The sequence below is a fragment of the Ursus maritimus genome, unplaced genomic scaffold (assembly GCF_017311325.1).
Source record: "Ursus maritimus isolate PB19 unplaced genomic scaffold, ASM1731132v1 scaffold_21, whole genome shotgun sequence".
NCBI lineage: Eukaryota > Metazoa > Chordata > Mammalia > Carnivora > Ursidae > Ursus > Ursus maritimus.
Window position 1 is genome coordinate 31,293,164 of NW_024424564.1, and position 20,501 is coordinate 31,313,664.

The following is a 20,501-nucleotide window of genomic DNA, read 5'->3' on the forward strand; positions in this document are numbered from 1 at the left end:
GGGGGGGGGGGGGGGGGGGCACGCGGCAGAAAGGAGAGGCTGGAGCTGTCGATTCTGCTTGTACTTTCTGCAGAGTTCTCCAAGACCCCAGAGAGAGAGGCAAAAGGTTTTCCCTCAGAGGAGATAAAAGAATAGGCATGTTTGAAAATTTTCGACTGAATCCTCATAATGTCACACATCCGGCTGGCTGGGTGGAAGCCGCAGTATGGACGGTGCTGTCTCCTAATGCGCGGTATCGCCGGGGGCCTGGGCTACAATCTCGGGCTCCGGCAGCAGGGTACCGGCCTGGTCGTGAATTACGATGTTCACGACCCATCCAGGCTCTGGGGCGACTTGTAGCGGCTTCCTCGTCATGGCAGCTCCTCGCGTGGCTGGGACCGGCCTGGTTGGATCCGCTGTTGCCATGGCAACCCAGTACTCGGCTCCCGCTACAGAAGCGAGGAGAGCGAGTGCTGGAGCTGTAGCTCAGGCAGGGAAAAAAACCGTAACAGTGTCTGTCAGTTTGGTGCTTTCAGTGTTTAAAGGTGAAAAAGGATTAGGAGGAGTAGAACAGGCGCAGAGAAGCCGAAGGCTGAGCAAGGGGGCAGTTTGGGGAAAGAAAAGAGAACTGGGAAGAGAATTTGGGAGCCTCTGGGGAAGGAAGCCAGGGTGATGAGGGGAGAGGGCGAGAATACGGTAGAAGCAAGAGGTTCAGGAAACAAACTAAAAATGTGGGGATGGAATTAGTTAGGAGTTCACGGCAGAAGTGGCAAGGGGGCAATGCAGCAAGAGGCATACTGGCCCTTCCCTTTTGCTGCACTTCCTCCCGGGGCTGTTTCTGTCAGAACCACTGGCAGACAAAAGAAGCAGGGCCAGGAAAATGCTCATGAATCATCGTAATTGGGTAGGAACGTTTTCTTCGTGTTGCTTGCCCAAGTCTAGAGTTTAAAGAAATTAACTGATCATCAACAGCATTTCATCGTCCCACACCCACTACGCAGTTCTGCCGTATTCTTTCCCACCCATTCTGTTTAGGTAGGTTCCCTGTCTATTTTTGCGGAGCTCCCTGCAGGGGTTAGTTCGGGGCAGGGGCCGGGATTCATTAGCCACACAGAGCTGGTGGCTACTATATTGGCAAACAGAGGTCTGGAGTTCATGGGCGATGTGTCCCGGCTGGTGAGATGAATTTGGGGGTTAGATGTGTCTAGATGGAGCGTAAAGAAGCCTGAAGACCAGACAAGGGAGGCCATATCGATTGAGGGGAGAAGTTGGGGAACTTAGTGGGGAGGTGGTACTGTGGTTGGGGGTCAGGGAGATGAAGAGGGGGAGGGAACAGCCAGAAAAGGAAGAGGAAAGACTGAAGAAGGTAGTCTCCAGGTTGCCAGGGGAAGAAAGGAGGGAGCAGTTCTCTGTGCCAGCTGGTGCTGAGAAGTTGGGTAAGAGAAGAGAACTGATCCACTGACTTAGCAGGTGATGATTGGTGACCATGACAGGGGCCATTGTGGCAAGTGGTGCTAAGGCTGCAAGATACACTAACGAGAGAACAGAGCAGAGAGAATTCTTCAGAGGAGCTTTGCTGAGGAAAACAGCAGAAAAATGGAGCAGATACTGGAGGAAAAAGTAAAATCCAGAGAGTCTTGTTTTTTAAGATGCATGAAAGCACACTGCACTTTGGGGCTACTGGGGAAGTTCCAGTAGAGAAGGAGAAACCGATGGTGCAAGAAAGAGAAAGGGTGGTTGCGCAGTGTTGTGTCTTAGAAGATGAAAGGAAATGTGATCTAGTGTACGTGTGGGGAGGCAAGCCTCGGTCAGGAGGTGGGCATGTCATCCTTGGTCACGGGAGGGAAGGTGCAGAATGTGCGTCCTGGGGCAGGTGGGTGGGAGAAGAGTGTGCAGCGTCAGTTTGTATTGCTTACATCATGTTCGGTGACGTCGGACCAGTGAGAGTGAGGTAGGGGAGGAAGTGTTGGAGGTTTGAAGGGAGAAGAGAGAGAAGGTAGGAAAGAGAGTTGGAGAGAGAATGGAGATGGGAAATACAGAATGATCGCTAGGCAACAGGAGGGCCCCGTTGAAGACAGTGGTCTTGCTTTTGAAGCGAGAGCAGTCAGCGTGGTTTTGCTTTTGAATGCTGTGTTCAGCTCTGCTGGTGTAGTCACAGAGCTGGGGAGAGCTAGATTTAGCAAGGTAGGGCTTTGCAGGAAATACATCAAGAGAGGGGAGAGGGGCCTGGGAACTGAAGGTGTACCCAAAGGGTGGACGATGGTATTGACATGGATATTGGCACTTAAGGTAGTGGACCTTAGGTTCTCAGCTGGGAACGAACTCTAAGGAGGGGAGTGAGGGATGGGACAGGGGGGAGGATCTGTGCATGGGAGGTTGTGGTTGGATTTAAAACTTGTTGGAGAACCGAGGAACTGAGAGGGGTAGTAGTTAGACTGCAGGGAGGTCGTAGATGGGGTGGCACTATTGGTAATGACAAGATCTCGGGTGCGATCATGTACCTGAAGTAGGATGGAAGACAAGATTGTTGGCAGGGAGGGGGTCAATGTACTGAGGTAGCAGAGTGTTAGATCAATCATCTTTGGAAATTAAATCACCAAGACCAACTGTGGAAACAATGTTGGAGTGAGGAGCAAAATAGTCCAGAAAAGGAAGGAATTGGCAGGGGTGGGGGTGGGCTGTAGATTTTTGCAATAAGGAGGGCTTTGGGATGGTGTGGGCTGATGGCATGACTGCCTGAGCTTCCAAGCTGGGGCACATTGGGAGGGGCGGGCTTGGATAGGGGGAGGAAAGAAGAAGCATCCAGAAAAGGCAGCAAGACCCAAGCAGGACACTTACGATGAGTGAGAGGAAGTAGCCAGCCCCTGAGCTGGCTTCGAGGAAACTGTGTCCTCAGGGGAGAGGCTGGTTTCATAAACACACGAAGGTAAGAGGAATGATCAGAGAAGAGGCTGAAGATGATGGGGCATTTACTGATGATGGCATAGGAGTTCCAGCCTTCTATAAAACTATGACTCAGGCTTCCCCTGGTTCTCCTCCTGCTTCTTCACCCCTGTCCCAGTACTCTCCGAGAGGAAAGGTGCTTTTAAAATCTAAACCAGATCATGTCATTCCCCAGTTTAAAACCCACACTGGCTTTCTCTCTTAGAACCCATTTTGACTCTCTTACTATAGGACCTGCATACATCATCTGACCCTTCTGTGCCTCTCATGCCTCTCTCTCCTCTGTTCACTCCACCTCACCACACTGGCTTTCTCTCTGACTTAGGAATATACCAGGCTTATTCCCCGCCCTGGTACTTTGTACTTGTTGTTTTCTTAGTCAGAATATTCTTCCCCAGATCTTTCCGAGGCTGACTCTTTCCTGATCACGCAGTCTGAAGTGGCCTCACCTCACTCATAATCACCTCACTGTTTTATTTTCATCACAGCCCCATTACTGTCTGAAATGATCTTATTTCTCTGCCTCTCTTGTTAAAATGTAAGTTCCATGAACATAGAGTCCTTGTCTGTCTGGTTCACTACTATATCTCCAGAGTCTAGAACAGTGCCTGACAGAGTAGGTGCTCAAAAAATATGTTAAGTGAATGAAGTAAATTGAATGATTGAGAAACTACCAGTGGTGGATTGAGACTTGTGCATTAAGTAATATAGAACATTCTAGACTGATGGCCCTTCCCAGCCATATCAGATCACTTAGTTTCAAACTGGCTTGATTCTGGCCTAAGACGAAATAAAACTAAGCCTCGGATCTGTGACTCATATTGAGTTCCCAGTACCATTCAAAATTAGGAATTCTAAAGGGGGATGTTTTCTTATAACTGTGGAGCATCCCACTGTGTTTATTTTAAATGTCACAGATTTATTTAGAAAAATAATTTATTTTCCCTTTTGAGAAGGTTGAGCTTCCTTGCAAATGTGTCTAGAAAATGGATTTGTTGGGAACGGGGGGTGGGCAAGAAAACTATCTTAACTTCCTTTTGATCGGGTGTTAAGAATAGGCATCTAGTATAAGCAGATAAAAAGCAATTAGATAAACAATGAGCTCTAAAAAGTCTAGTATTTTATTGTTGGAACCTCAAATCCAACCTGTGCTGAATTTGTCTGTGTGGGTGGAAAGTGAATTTTTGCAGGCTGAATATCTTGGGTTTGGAAGCAGTTTCTCAGTTTCTCCCATATTGCAAAGCATAGCACATGTGTTCAGTTACGGATTTCCACAAAACTGGCAATCCTGAACCAATGAGCGGGTGAGGTTCCAAAAGTTCATTTGCAAGTTTGTTTGGCACTCAGATTGCATTTTCCCATAGAAACAATGTCATAAATTAAGGACTCAGTCCCAAGCCAGCCCACAAAACAAAATTTATTCAGTTTCAACAAATATTTATTGAGTATCTACCAAGAACCCAGTGTGGAAAATGAAACCACTAGGTGTTATTGAGAGAAATCAGATGCCGTTCTTGACCTTAAGGAATTCACAGGCTAGCTAGGGAGACAGACATGTCAATAGCCCACGTGCATTCAGTCGTACATCCAATTGACAAGTATTTATTGAGCCCCTGTGATGTGATGAGGCCTATGCTGGGTGCTGGGGTTATAGTTCTTTCTTGCCTACACAGAGCCTGTGGTCTAGTGAGGGATGTAGACAAGTGTATCAGTCAGGTTTCTGCTCCAGTGGTACTGCATTAACAAATTCTTAGTGGCTTAAAAGAAAAAAAGTTTGTTTTTCTTGTTCATGGGTCCGCTCCAGTGGTGGGGAGTGGGGTTGTGGGGCGGGATGCCCTCTGCCTCAAGGTGCAAGTTGAAAGACTGATTCAGGTTGTCTTCACACAGCTGTCATCCTGCACACACCGTTGTCCAGGCAGATACCAGAAGCACAAGAGGCCATCCTAAACTAGGCAGCACATTCAAAGCCTCTGCTCATGTCGTGTTTGCTGGTACTCCATTGGCGAGCACAGCCCGTAGCCAAGCCCAACATCAGTGGGGTAGGAAATATGTTCTGCCTACTCTGTGAGAGACAGTGCAAACAGGGCAAAGGGTAGGGATGGGTCATTCCAGTAGAGGAGAGTTTGGAGAACTGGGCACACAATCCAGTCTACCTTAACAAGTAAAAAAGCGACCAATCTACCAATAAGTAAGTAGCATATCTAATAAGGGTTCGCACAGAGGCAGTAGAAGATTCCATGGGGGGCACATAAAAAACATCTAGCCCACCGTCAGAGTAAGGGAAGGTTTACTACAGGAAAGAATGTCTAAGCTGAACCTGAGGCATGAGCAGATATCAGCCAGATAAAGCCAAGGCAGGTGAGGGGCTGAGGGAACAGGTGTGCCAAGGCTGGGAGCTGTAGGAGCACCTGGCCTGATGCTCAGGATGGGTGGAGCATACAGCTTTGGGATGGGGGGTGGAAGGGAGAGCCACTGAGAAAGTGGCATGGTAGGCAGGAGCAACGGAGGACTGGTCTTATAAGCCGTGTTAAAGAATTTCCATTTTGGGGCACCTGGGTGGCTCAGTTGTTAAGCGTCTGCCTTCGGCTCAGGTCATGATCCCAGCGTTCTGGGATCGAGCCCTGCATCAGGCTCTCTGCTCAGCAGGAAGCCTGCTTCTCTCTCTCCCACTCCCCCTGCTTGTGTTCCCTCTCTCGCTGCCTCTCTCTCTGTCAAATAGATAAATAAAAAAAAAAAAAAAAAAAAAAAGAATTTCCATTTTGTTGGAAGGACTTTTGGGAGCTATTGCAGAGCTTCAATTAGAAGAGTGACCAGATCAGATGTGTTTTAGAATAAGCGTTTTAGTGAAGATAGACTAGAGGAGACCTGCTGGACTCTGGCAGACCACTTAGAAGGTGGTTGTAAACCAGCAAGAGCTGGGGAACTGGTTAGAGGGATGATAGTAGCAATGGGAAGAAGTGGATGGACTCAAGAGCTGTTTGGGAGATAGAATTGACAGGACTTGGTGATTAATTAGATTCCCCCTTAAGTTTGACACATTCAGAATAGGGTTATAAAATGAAAAATAAAATATCAAGGTGGCCACAGGTACTGTTTTTCTGGAAGATGTATTCTTTCTCCCTGATCTAAATCCTTATAAAGACAATAAAGAAGTGATACCCAAACACATGATGGATTCCTACTGTGTCCCAGGCATTGGACTAGGCACTAGATTGGAGCCCAAAGGATGAACACTGAAGTCGGAGAGGGAAGGACTTGGGATTGATGCCAGAGCTGAGTCTGAGGGTGCAGTGGGTGAGTTCCTGCTCTTTTTTCAGCAACAGTGACCTTGGTGTTGAGATGGTAGAGGAAGGAATGCAGGTGTCTGGCTTGGGTGGCCAGAAGGACAAGGGTATCAGTACTGAGCAGGAATGTAGGAGGAGTGGCCTGTTTGGAATGCACAGCAATGCAGGGGATGACTTCCATTCTGGCAGGGGGGAGTCCAGCCGAGGGGAAAGAGTGCAGGCCTGGAGTCAGCTTGCTTGGGATTGAATCCAGGTTTCTTTGTGACCTACAGGTTCCTTATCTTCACTGTGCCAATCTCCTCTTCCATAAAGTAGGGCAAATGATACCTTAGAGGGTGGCTGAGAAGATTAAATCAGATAACGTGCATAGAGAGCTGGGCACGGTACCTGAGTCCTAGTGAGCACTCAAGTAATGTTAGCTATCGTGATGGTGGAAACACAGAGGAGGGAGCCATTAGTTGTAACCACGGTTGGGGAAGGCTTCAGAGAGGAGGTGGCATTAAAATTAGGCTTGACTAGAATTAGCACAGGAGAAACAGATGTTGGCGAGGATTCAGAGAAAGGGGAACCCTCTGGCACTGTTGGTGGAAATGCAAACTGGTGCAGCCACTCTGGAGAATAGTATGGTGGTTCCTCAAAAAGCTAAAAATGAAACAACCCTGTGACCCAGTGATTACACTACTGGGTGTTTACCCAAAGGATGCAAAATACAGATTTGAAGGAGTACATGCACCCTGATGTTTGCAGCAGCGTTATCAACAATAGGCAAACTACGGAGAGAGCCCAAATGTCCCTGGATTCCTGAATGGATAATGATGTGGTATGTGTGTGTATATGATGGAATATTACTCAGCCATCAAAAAGAATGAAATCTTGCCATTTGCAATGACCCAGAGCTAGAATGTATTTTGGTAAGCAAAATAAGTCAACCAGAAAAAGATGAATACCATATGATTTCACTCCTATGTGGAATTTAAGAAACAAAACAGATGAACATTCGGGAGAGGGATAAAAAGAGAGAGAGAGGGAAACAAATCACGAGAAACTCTTAATAATAGAGAACGAACAGGGCTGATGGAGGGAGGTGGGGTTGGGATAGATGGGGGATGGGAATTAAGAAGGGCACTTGTGATGAGTACTGGGTATTATGTGTAATTGATGAACCACTGAAGCCTACTCCTGAACCAATACTGAACTATATAAGTCAACTAACTAGAATTTAAATTAAAAAAAAAAAAAAAGATTAAAAAAAAATTAGGCCTTAAAGCCTGAGTAGACTTTCAGCAAGGGGACAGGGAGAGGAAGGCACTTCAGGCAGAGGATCCAGCATAGTTAGCGGTCTGCTGAGGGAGTGGCAGATTGGATATTAGCCCTAGAGCACTGGCTCTGGAAGGAAGGAAGGGCATGGGGGTGGGTGGGACCAGGATGTGGAGGGCTCTGAATTGGGACTTCATTAGTGGGTGCTGGAAACCCATTAAAAGGATTTTCAGCAGAGGACATGATCATATTTGGGTCTTAAAAAGATCATCCCGATGGCAGGGCCAGCATGAACCGCGCTAACCCAGGCACCAGCTTTATCAGACTTTCCAATCGTACCCCTTCCAGGCTCCACTGTCTTTTGATATGTCTCCTAATGAACGAGCTTATCTCCTGTCCCGTCCTGAGTCATCTACTTGGCCACTCTTTCTCCAACTTTCATGGACCTCCCCACCTCTCCCTGCGCCACCATGGGGCTCCACTTGCTCTGGTCCCAGTCACATAATGGAACCAGGGCTGGGTCCTCCTCAGAAAGCAGGCCATGCAGGAAAGGCCAGGCTCGTCTTCATTGTCCCACCCTGCCGTGCCCCACCCTGCACAGGGCGTACGTAGGGTAAGGCTGTACTAATCAGCAGACATGTTAACCATATGGTGTCTGTGGTTCCTGTTGATGATTTGTATAAACCTGACACTTGCCCATATTCTTCTACAGGTTTCTTCCATGTAGACACGTGGAAGACCTTCAGGCAGCCCCTGCTAGATCATTCCTCAATCCGGCCTGACAACAGGACTCTGGCCAGTCCCGCTGTCAGCCTTCTTGAAAGGGTGGGGGTCACAGAAGGGGATTTTGGATGCAGGAGAGAAAAACTGAAATCTGACGGCCAGCACCCCAGAGTAACAACAACAACAACAACAAAGAGTTACATGATTTGCTTATGGTCTCATCCAGTTCCTTACATTGCTCTCCTGTTGGGGTCTGCCTCCCCTCTCCTCCAAGAGACAGTCCCTCCTCAAGCCTCTCCTCCCCATTTTTTTTTTTTTTAACTCTAAGGGCCCTAGGCTATGACTGCCCAAAAACGTGACCAAGACCACCCCTGCGGCATGGTAACCCACAACTACACTCTCGTGAGGTCGGCGTTCCCGCGGCCCGGTCTGCCCTCCTGAGCCGGGGGCAGGATGCAGCAGAGATGCCCACTGAGGGCTTTTCAGTAGAGGAGCCCGCTGGGGAGTGCCCGCTGACCCTTGAGGCCGCAGTTGCAGCGCGACTCCGGCGCGAAGCCGGCCCCGACCGCAGGCCCCGTCGGAAGCCGCAGTGTGCGTGCGTGGAGGGCGACGTGCTCACCCTGCTCCGGACTCTGTGCCCTGCGTGCCGCGCCCTGTTCCCCGTAGTCCTCCTGCTGCCCGTGAAGTCGGCGCTAGGACCGTAGCCACGTTAGGGATGAGGAAACAGCCTTAGGTTGTGTAGTCCTTTCCCGCTGCCGCTGCTGTAACAAATGATCACACCCTAGGTGGCTCAAAGCAGCTATGTTCCGAAGTCGGAAGTCTGTAGTGGGTTTCACGGGGCTACCATCGAGGCGGTGAAAGGGCGGTGTTTCTTCTGGAGGCTGGAGGGAGAATCCATGACCTTGTCTTCTCCTGCTTCCGGAAGCAGCCTGCCCGCCTTGGCTTGTGGCTGCCCCTTGCATCTTCAAAGTCGGCAGTGTAGCCCCTTCACATCTCTCGAGCTCTGAATTCTGTTTCCCTCGTCATGTCCCCTTCTCTGATTCTGACCGTCCTGCCTCCTCTTGACCCCATGTGATTACTGTGGACCCACACAGATCACCCGAGACAGTTTCCCCATCTTGAGATCCTTAATCACACCTGCAAAGTCTTGTAGGTGTGCGGGGGAACACATGCCCAGGTCCCGGGGATGGAGACATGGGTACCTTTGGGGGCCATTATTCTGCCGACGTCGGGTTGCACAGGTAGTGGGACCTAGCTCGAACTCCCCAGCCACTACCTTCACCTGCCACTGTAGGGAAAGGGAAGAGGAACAAGGAAGGGACATAGTTCCTTGCGGCTGTGGCAGTAGAGGGAAGAGCCTGGTCTAAGTGGACCCTTCGTGGATGACTGGCTCTGCCTAACAGAGATGCTGGGACTCAGAGCCAACTTGACTCGTAGACAGCTTTCCACCTTGAACGTGTAAGCGCCCATGCTTTCAGTGAACAGGTATCTCTCGAGAGACCAGGGTGTGGCCGGCGCTGTTCTAAGCACTAGGATTCTGCAGCGGTGAGCAGCACAGCCCTACCCTAAGTCTTTGCCCTCGCGGAGGTTCTTCTAACGGGGTGTTGGATTCCCGAGGCTGCCCTAGCAAATGACCACAACGTCAGTGGCTTACAGCAACACACGTGTATTCCCTCCCAGTTCCGGAACTAAAAATCCAAAACTGAGGTGTCACCAGAGCCATGTCCCCTCTGAAGGCCCTAGCGGAGAGTGCTCCCTCTCCTCTTCCAGCTTTAGGGGCTCCTGCTGTTTCCTGGCTTGCGGCAGCAGAACTGCGAGCCCCACCCCTCTCACGACGCGGGCTTTTCCTCTTCGTGCCTCCAAATCTCCCTCTCCTTTCTCTTTCCAGACACCAGGCATTGGATACCTTAAATCCAGGAGGATCTCCTCTTGAGATCCTTCCATTACATCTGCAGAGACCTTCTTTTCCAAACAAGGTCGCCTTCTGAGGTTCTGGGTGGACGTGAATGTTGAGGGAACATTGGTCCTCACCACATGAGGGAAGAGGGACTGTGTAAGCATAAAGAAGGAGGTAGCGTGTCAGGTAGCGATCAATGTTCTGAAGAAAAATACAGCTGAGGACGGGTATGGGGTGCTGGCTAGAGGCCCCAGAGGTTGCAGTTTGAACCAGAGTCGTCTCCGAAGGCCTCACTGAGAGAGCATGTCTGAGCCAGGACCCGAAGGAACACATTCAGCTCTGGAAATGTCCCCCTTCATGAGTTATGGCCACCCCTAGGTGAGTGGCCAGGGAGACAGTTTGAGACAGTTTGTTCTCCTTCTGTGTTCGTTCCTCCTTTCCTTCCAATCCGGGATGTGTCCTCGTGCTTGCAGCCTGGACAGTGACCCTCCTTGACGGTCCAGTGCGGCTCAAATGACAGCGATCATAGTAATCATGGGATTTGGGGGTGGCCCCTCCTTCTTGGATGAGAACCCCATTGTGCTGACTAACTGTGTAGAAGCAAGTAGAGCAACCGTCTGTGGGGTGGAAACAGTGGGGAGCAGAGAGGAACATGCTGTTCGGAACTTGGGGCATTCCTGAACTATCCTGGCCGAGGCCCAGCCCGTGCATCTGGGTTAGCGAGAAGGCTGAAAGGGATTTGGGGGCCTTCTAACAGTAGAGAGGGGTCTTGGGTGAAGCCAGATCCCCTGCGTTCTTCTTCATCTGTATCCACTGTTAGGAGCTGTGAACAAATCCTACTTATTTCGAAGCAGAAGGTGGAGAGGGGATGAAATCATTGAGGGGCACAGCTCTTGCTACCCTGAGAGCTGACCGAGGTCGACACAGGGAGAAGGCTCACCTTACTCAGAAGCCAATTTTGTTTGGATACACTGGCTGCCGAGGTCCTCAGAGCTCAGCATCCAAACTGCTTACCCGCACCATCTCTTTAATTGCTGTTCTCTGACTTGGAACAAGTACCATTAGGATCACCCCTTTTAGTAAATACATGTTTTAATGGAATAGATTTTTTTGAAATGACCTTATCTCAGGCAGCAGGCACTTTCATAAGTATGTATTGATTGGCTTTTAAAAATTCCTCAAATGTTTTCACTTGTCTTTGTGACCTAGAAGATGTCCTGTTCCCAGCACCTTCTCCACCTACAAACACGATGTACCCATCTTCTTTGGAAGCCTTCCAGGCAGCCTTTCGTGTTTTTGCTTTTGTAACATTTTGTAAAGCTTAGGTGCTTATGTTCTGCTATATAGAGAGGGGACCGTTTCTGATAGGCCAAGCGCGGCGTTCAGTATTGCTCTCAGGAAGATGGGCCACCTGCTTTCCTGGTGGGGAAGTGGAGGCCCAGAGAGGGGAAGGCATGTGCCCCTAGCTGCATGGGGCCTGTGGGCAAGAGCAGCTCTGAACCCAGATCTTCTTGACTCCAGGGGCCTCCTTTTCCCATGTTTATTTCCATGTTACGTATTTTTAAAACACCTCCCTTAAATTCTTCAGCTCATGGTTTGTGTTTGGAAGTGAGAAGCGCCAGCTTCAGTAAGCTCATCACCTACAAAAGAGCCACATGGGGTGAAGGCTACAAATCGCTTTTGTGTGAGTGTTTCAGTCTGCAAATGTGTTTTATGTGTGCTAAATAGCTCTGAGTTTCAAGACAAAGGCTGGTTTTCCACCACGCCAGTTAGCAGGCCAGCACAGGGAACAAAAATCAACGAAACAACTTATGCTGGTATCATGGAGACGTAGTCAAGAATTTTAGTCACTTTGAAATTGAATTCCTAATCCAATTCAGCTAACGCTTGTTGAAGACGGGCTGTGGGTCAGGCCCTGAACTGGGCCCTTAGGGAAAGGAGCTGAAGGAGGCTGTGCCCTAGAAGCTCACAGGTTGGGGCGGGAAACATACACTGAGCAAATGCTGTCCGTACACCGTGAAAAGTGCTGCTAGCTGGTGCTCAAGGTGCGGGGAGACTCCAGAGAGCACTTTAGTCTTAGAAGGAGGGCATAATGTGATCTAGAATCCTCCAAGAAGCCTTGAACTCGGTCTGCCTCCTTATGGAGGAAAGGTACGCTGCATGTTGACGTGGTGTGCGTGAGCAATGCCAGCGAGCAGTCTGATGAGCCCTACTGCCCGGATCCCTGTCTCATCATGACCATTTTGTGTTTGTGTAGCTTATGTCATCCATATTTTTGCCTAACGTCTGTTTCACTTGCCCAAGTGATAAGTATCACAACAAGTACTATTTACTGAGGCATCATCGTAAGCCTCAGTTAAATAGATGCACATTTTGCTAACAACCCCAAGAGGTAGAAATCACTAGTATCTGCATTTCTGCAGATGGACAGCCTGAGACACAGAGAGGGCATGTGACTTGCCCAGAGTCACTGGCTTGTAATTGGCAGAATCCCTCTCCCCTTTGTTTACTAGCCAGTCTGGTTTTCACTTAGTTCCTTGAGGAGAACTGAGTTTCAAGCTTTAGGTGAACTCAGGGTCCTCGCACATGCTGCTCCTTCTCTCTGGAATGCTGTTCCCATTATTCTTGATGTGGCTCGATGGTTTTTACTCTAGAACGCTGAGCTGAAATGTCACCTTTCTTGACCAATCTGGAATAATTCCTCCGTGCTACATTTTTGGTTTCTGCAGAAGACTTACCTTATTTTGAAATTATTTTAAATTGTTGTTTATTTGGTTTAGGTCTCTGTGTCTTACTGGAATGTAAGCTTATTAGCAGGGGAACTTGACTGGTTTATACATTGATGTGTCCACAGTGCCTACTGCGATGTTTGGTGTCTTGTGGGCACTTAGTAAATATTTGTGGTGTGAATGCCAAATATGGCACTAGGTTCTGGGGGTGCCAAGGTGAATGGGGTGGGTCTTTCCCTTGGGGACCTACAGTCTAGTGGGAGAGGCAGGCGATCAGCAACTAATGCTATGTGCTGTATACACCTAGAGCACGTGTAAGGTGCCACAGGGACACAGAGGACGGAGCTACTGCTTTGCCTGGAGCTTGGGCAGACATCATGGAGGCAGTGACATTGAACTCGCCTTGAACAAGGAACACAATTTCACCAAGTATACTGCAGGCCCAAGGGCACTTTGGGCCATGGGAACAGCATATGCTAGGAGGAGCCAGGCATGTTTGCGCTGCATGTGTTACTCACATAGACAGACTCATCAATCCACAGTTGCCTGGGGATGAGTTTGGAAAAGAAGGCAGGAGCTAGATCATAGTGCCAGGGTAGAGACATGACCATGGAAACATGGGTTCTAGGCTCCTGGTCCTAAAAGACACACAAGTAGAGGAGTTTGATGCAGGCAAAAGGGTGCCATTGAAGGTTTTTATGTAGCAAGTGCTATGATCAGCTCTGTGCTTGAGAATAACCTAGGTGTCTGTATGGAGGCTGATTGGAGGCACTGGAGGGGGGAAGGCAGGAGCCTAGCTAAGAGGTGATGGACGAGGATAGAATGTGGGAGATAACATAGAGGGACGTTAGAATTAATAGGTCATTATCAGCTGAATATGAGAGTTGAGAAGAAAAGCCAAGGAAGGCCCAACGTTTTGTAATTTGATCCACTATTTGAATTACTGCTCATTAACCAAGATCGGGCAGTATTTCCCAGCATGTATGACTAGAACTAAAAAAGTTGGAAGATGTTGCATCATTCATTCCTATCTTGGAAAGTTTCGAAGCACAGCAACATAGTGAAGGCTCTGAGAATTCCTGCAGCAGAGTAATTAGTTTAATTTTATTTGCTCAGTGTCTCCCAAACCTCTTTAAACAGAACCCTACTTTAACACTAACCCCCCAAATAACCCAAAGAGCACTGACATTTTCTGAGAAGTGACTAAAACCTGTATTTTCCTATATGGCCTGTGCTTGGGGAGGACTTATTTACTTTTATCTTGCCATTTATGATACTGCTATCCTGGGACGCCTTTGGAAACTTTGAGGAATTTGGCACAGGAGTAAAGACTGCTGAGGTTCACACTGTGCCACCTGACCGCTCCACCTCACAGTTTCCGCATCCTCGCACTACAGCCGATAATAATGTCTACTTCCTGAGGTGGTCGTGAGGATCAAGGAGTTAATTTCTGGAAAGCGTAGGCACGGTGCCTGGCCTGTGGGAAGGGCTCAGTGTTAGCTTCTGTGCGAGGCCATAGAGGCGCATAAATGAGACTGCAGATGTGGGAAGCTATGCTGCCTGGTTTTTGTGTCTCAGGCCCTCCGCTTGCTAACTCTGTGACCTTGGGAAAGCGATATGGCGCCTTCTGCACCTCAGTTTCCCCCATCTATAAAGCAGGACAATTACCGTTCTTACTTCATAGGTTTGTTATGAAGAATAAATGAATCAAATCATGTGAAAGAAGGTGGCCCTGGCACGCGAGATGGTTTCATTTTTTTTTTAAGTCTTTTAAATTGTCTCTGGAATTAGCATAATTGTATCATGTAGATTACCTTTCAGCTCCGGTGATGAAGGTCCAATTTTTCAGCTTTGCCAGCGCAGTACTCTGATCTGGTATTTTGGCATTCCCCTTTCCTGACTCTGGAGGCCTTGGATTCAAGGTGTAGTCTCTGTAGATGCCACAGGGACATCCTCTTCTCTTCTATTCGGTTGAGTTTGGTTTCTTCATCTCTTGGACCGACAGTGTCAATAAAAGCCTCCCCCCCCCCCAATTCTGGGGACCACTTAGGTCTTCCTCTGTGCCTTTCTTAAAAATGCAGGCATCTGCTTGAAATCCCTTAGCAGAAGACCTTGGGATGCTCTTGTAGTGAAACCTTCCCCCGGTGTGGACACAGCCTCCTGCTTCCTGAGAGAGAGGCTGGATGGTTTCTTTGCTAAAAGTTTTCTGATATTATATCGGTATAGAATCTTTGGAATAGGTCACACCAACTGCACATGCAAGCCAATTACCTGATATTTAGTTATCAGTTTCCTTCAGGGACTGTCTGCTCTTGGTGAACAATTAGATTAGGGGATGCTGATGAAATTCGAGCGGCAGGAAGTAGAAGTTACATTTCTGAGTTCAGAGTTTCTATTTCAGGGTTGAGTAAGTGGGCTTTTGAGGACGGAGGCAGGGAGGATGCCTTCTCCCCCGCAATGCCCCTTCTGGAACCTGCCGGGCGCCTGTGGGTTCTGAGTGTGAAGTTTGAGGTCCACCTGATTCCCCTGGGTGCTCCAAGTGGAAGGCCAGGGTCCTAGGCCGTTTCCAGAAGGAGGGCCATGACACGTGTTCTAGATTTTGAACTTCAGAGTGGACGGCAGGGACCCAGCAGAGAGACATCAGGTGTGGTAGTTTCCTTAGAGATGGGCAGAAGTCCTCCAGGGGCTTACGTGCTTTTTGCCGATGTTGCTATGAGCAGCTTCTGTTTTATATCAGCCAGAGTGAACGTGATAATGTTGAAGTCGCTGAAGTTATGGGTTAATTTACATGTTGATGTGGCATTTTTTTTTCCTTTTTTCGATTGGAAGGAGGAGGCTTGAAATCAGAGAAAAGGGATCACCCTAGGGAGGGGCTGGTGGAAGGAGTCCTCTTGGCTCCATCGGAGCCCTGGGGGCCTCTCTGACCAGAGGCCAGGACACTGGGCCCTGTGGGGCACAAGACAAAGTTCCCTCCTAAATTCTGTTAGGATTTTGGACAATTTTGCACAGCAGTAAGCTCTGGGTTGCTCTTTGGGCTTCTCAAAAGGGAAAAGTTAGCTCAAAGATTGTAAACTATTAAGTATTCCAGTGTGTTGCTGACCTAGTTGGATAGTCATACCTCAAAAAGGAGGTGAGAGAGGGCTTCCACTGTCCCAGGGTGTCAAATACTAACGACGGAAGAGCTCACTTACGTGCCAACATTCACTTTTACCCTAGTTTTTCAGTGCTTTAATATCAGTCACTTGAATTTTAAAACTCATGTTTACAAATGCTATTGTAACTTCAGTGACACTGAATTGTGGGATTGAAGCTTTTTGTTTATTGTAGTATTTATTACACTACTTAATTCAGTAAATATATAAAAGGTAGCCTTCAATTTATTTTTATATTATTTCACATGTTTTTACCTGCAGTTGTGTATGTGATTTACCTTGGTAACTGAGATGTCATGCTAAGGACCAATAAACTCTCATTGAACAAGAAAAAAAAAAAGAGAGAGGGATTCTGGCCTAATAGAGTCAGATTCCAAGGTCCCCCAGCCCACGGGCATTTTACTTGCCTGGGAACTTCAGCTCCTTTTCAGAGGTGGGTCTCCCTGTTCTTTATGTTGGCATGAAAACAATTAATAATTTAAATCCTACCCATTAAAAAACCAGAAATAATGTATAAATATAATAGTGTAGTAATAAATCTAAAAGTCGATCCAGCCGGGCACTGTTCCCAGACTTCCAGCTGAGCAGAAACACAAATACGTAAAGTAGAAGAAAAACTGCCATATAACGCAAATGGCTGCAATCTCATTGTTTCCTGCTACTCTTTATTGCAAATATATAGCGTTGAAGTTACATTACGGATAAACAGGTTTTGTGGGCTAACCTGGAGACCTGATCACTGTTCATAACATTATTTCTATGGGGAGAAAATTGTATTTCATATTATAAACAGATGGGTAACAAGCAAATTTGGGGGGGGGGCACAATAGGTTTGTAAATTGGGAGCCTCTTGGGATTTTAACCTATAGATGGAGGTTTTGTATTCAGGGCTAGTGATGAATCCCCCATCCCCTCAAGTCCTTGCTGTTCTTTCAACCTCGTGACTCTGCCTGACCTTCTTCTCTAATCTCTGTCCCTGGTGCTCATCCTGGCCCAGCCCCACCCTCCCAAACCCTGTTGAGGCCCCAGGAAGCCAGCAGGAACCCTGAATGTCTTTACCCTTTCACACCTTATTAAGTGGGTAGTTAGGGTTCATAGGAGGCCATGCAGCAGGGTGGCCAAGTGGGCGGCTCTGTAGGCAGACTTCTGTCACTTGTGGCTGTGTGACATTGGCATGTTATCACACTTCTCCGAGCCTCTGTTTCATGCCTATAGAATGAAGTGGTTGGGAGGACCAACGGGGGAGTGCCACCTGTGAGCACGCAGACCAGTGCCTGGGACAGGACAGTGCTCCCTCCTTGCAGGTACATGCTGGACTAGTTATTCGGGGATATTCGTATTTAGACAGATTTCCACGAACTCGGGAAGCAAACCCATACGAGGAAAATACTTTCTGAATTCCAAACAGCAAACTTAGAAACAAGTGCCTGGAAACAAGAGTTGAAGCCTGGATAGGTTTTGAGCATACTTTTTCATGGGTGGGGGGAGGGGGTGGTCCATGTATTTACACAGTTGAGTGGGCAACATCGAAGTCTGTTATTGTTTTGAACAGATTAAGCTTTACAGCAGATTTCATAGAAACTAATAAGAACAAGCCTTCTTAACCAGTTTTCGTCACTGAAGTGTTTCCACACACTGTTTTCCTCCTAAGGAAAATGGTTTTCTTGTGTTTTTTTGTTTTGCTTTTAATTTTTGGTTTGGGTTTGGTTTGGTTTGATTTTGTGTTTTTCAGACAGTCTTTCCTTTGCATTTGAGCACGTTCTATTTCCTGATTTGCAAATGAGCGGGTGTCTACATATCGGCCTTATGATGTAGGCATGAGGTCAGCTGCAAGTAAGAACTGGAAAAAGAAAATAGTGATTGGGAGTCCGAGGGCTCTTGGGTAGACCCTGAGTAGAGGAGGGGGCTGTAGCAGGAACACAGAGGAAGGGAAGCAAATCTGTCGCTTGCCATTCTCTCCAGAATGTGCTCATTCTAATCCGAATCCAATTTTCCTCTTATCTGTGGCCTGAAGAAATTGAAATGAAGCCACTTAAGAGATCAGCCTACCTGAGAGTTGTGTCCAACTGTGAGGTTTTAATTTCATTTAGGCAACGGTTTAAGTGTCTATGCCCCCTGACCATTGTTTTTGTGATACATGGGAGCAAGAATGATAGCTTTTGGAAGTGATAATTTCAAAATAACTGCTTTCGTTGTACTAAAATGTGGGGGCTATAAGATCTGCTCCCCTTCCTTAAGAAATCTGAATGTGTGGGTAACATGCTGTCGTGAAGATTTTATAATCTGCAATATTGGAGAAGTAATAAGATACTGTTGTTGGTTGACCATCTGGTTGTACATTCTTGGTGTCATGGTTTGCTGTTTTATTTTTTTAATTTATTATTTTTACTGGCAAGAAGCAAGAAATGGGAGTTTAGAAATTTCAGAAGTGTTTTAGAAGCAAGAAATTTGTTTAGTTGCTTAACATGGTTAGATTTTGTTTCTACCTTGTACAAAATAAGAAGTAAAAGGTTCGCTGTATATTTTTTCTCTTTTTTCCCCCAAAAGTTAAACTGAAAACTCCTAACCTATTCCCTCTCTGGCCCCAGATTTAAACTTTTAGCTTACATTAAAAACAGTGTCTTTATCATAAGTAGGAGTCAGACATAAATTAGAAGAAAATTTTAGAAAGAAAAATCACCCACAGAAAGGACCTATAGAGATTTCATATTTCATCCATCCATTCAAAAATATTTATTGAAACCCCAGTATTTGCATATCATGCTGCCAGACACTGAGGGATTTGCTGAAGAAATCTTGAAGACATTCTCCCTTCCTTTGAGGAGCTTAGAGCTTACTTGGGGTGGAGGGGGGGTGGAGAAATGACACCGACATATGAAACAGTTAAGTTGTAATTCAACACAGCATATGATTAAATCCCGAAATGTGTGGTTCCGACGAGAAATGCTATAGGAGTTCAGTGAAGGGGACGATAACTCAGCGGCACTACTGTGTTCTGCCTGCAAATTGGCAAATTGCAGCACTATTTGTATGAAATAGTTTACACTTGTTTTTTTGGCAGCCTTAGGCCTTGACTTCCAGGAGGCATTAAGAGCCTACAACAATATTTGTACTCCGGTCTCTCTAGAACTGGCTTTTTGTTGCTGTTGTTGTCTTGTTTTTTTGAATAGACAGAGGAAGCGCCTTATACAAACCAGAGTGTGCAGGAGAGGCAGGGGTTTGACCGTCATAATCTCTTTCAAATACAGAACAAGGAACCAGCTTCGTCATTCTGTTTTTCAATCCAGCCACACTGGTCCCTCCGTGGCAAACTCTCCCTGATACCGACAGGCGGTTTAATTTGAACTTAATGTCCGTGACGGACGAGCTAGCCATCAAGGGTCGGATGAATTGATGGCTTTGGAAAACTGCTGATGAAAATCCCCACGGTCAGGACGTTGCAGAAGGAGCCAACACAGACGTAGGGGAGTTTGGACACAGATGTGCTCCCTGCAAACAGGGTTCTCCAGTACTTGCTCAAAGTGCTGTGCCCGAGGATGATGTTTAATGAAACTCACCGGCTTCCTGTTCTATTTTTGTCATATTCAAATTAGCACAGACCTCAAAGACAGAGCCATGGGGCCTACATTCTTACAAATTGAAAAAGGAGAGAAGAGGAAGAAGAGGAAGTAAAAATGCTTGTGAAGTCAGATACCCTTTCGGGGACCACATCCCGCCCCACTCCAACCTTTTGAGGGACTCCCCACAGATGAATGCCTTTATCACTTGGTTGCTTTTCAATCTCGTGATTCATGAATTTTCCATTTCTTTTCAAACTTACTGTCACTGGTTCTCCTCTGCCCCTCCATTTTAACCTCAGACCTTGAGGAGGCATAGATAATGTTTTGGTCTCTTCTTGATGTTATCCAATGGAATATTTGTGGAGTTCAACACCTTTGAGAATACCACAGTCCTTGCTGTTCATTCTTTTTGTCGGGTTGCTGGCCCTTCCGGTAGGCAGGAGTTCCCAAGTTAGCGTGACCTAGAGTGGCCGAGACATCCAAGCAGAGCAGCGCTCTCCCTGCTCGGCTCCTGGTCATGTTTATTGGAGGAGTTGGCCCTGGCCACAGCTTAAGATTTATTTGGGACATCCTCTGCACTGGCAGACTTGGGAAAGTGGCCCTGGAAAAGTGTTGCGTCTGTATCTTTTGATATAATTGGGTGTCTGTCTAAATAAATGTTATGTAGCAGATGGTTATGGAATGGCTTATTGCATTCTTGGGAAGACTCTGCCCTTGAAATATTTATATTTAATTACCATACTACAAAGCACAAGGTAGCTTTAGTATTTTCTTAATAACAATAAAATTTCACAGTAGGTTGATATTCTGAGAATGAACCACAAACCTAAAATTTATACAATATGTTAACCCTTTCTTGGGCTGTCCTTTGCACCAGGTTTTTCTTGAAGGGAGCTCTGTAATTTTAGAGTTCACGAGAGGACATGTTTTGGGTGTATTTGGTGCTGTCATCCTAAGAGAGGCCGCGGGAGCCGAAG

At 47.2% G+C, this 20,501-nt stretch overlaps 1 protein-coding gene across 1 annotated transcript in view; it reads left to right on the plus strand.

Annotated features, from left to right (window-relative positions):
• The window catches only part of PLXNC1 (plexin C1), a 142,457-nt gene that overhangs the window by 34,845 nt on the left and 87,111 nt on the right, over positions 1–20,501 (plus strand). The gene's annotated exons all lie outside the window — the stretch shown is intronic.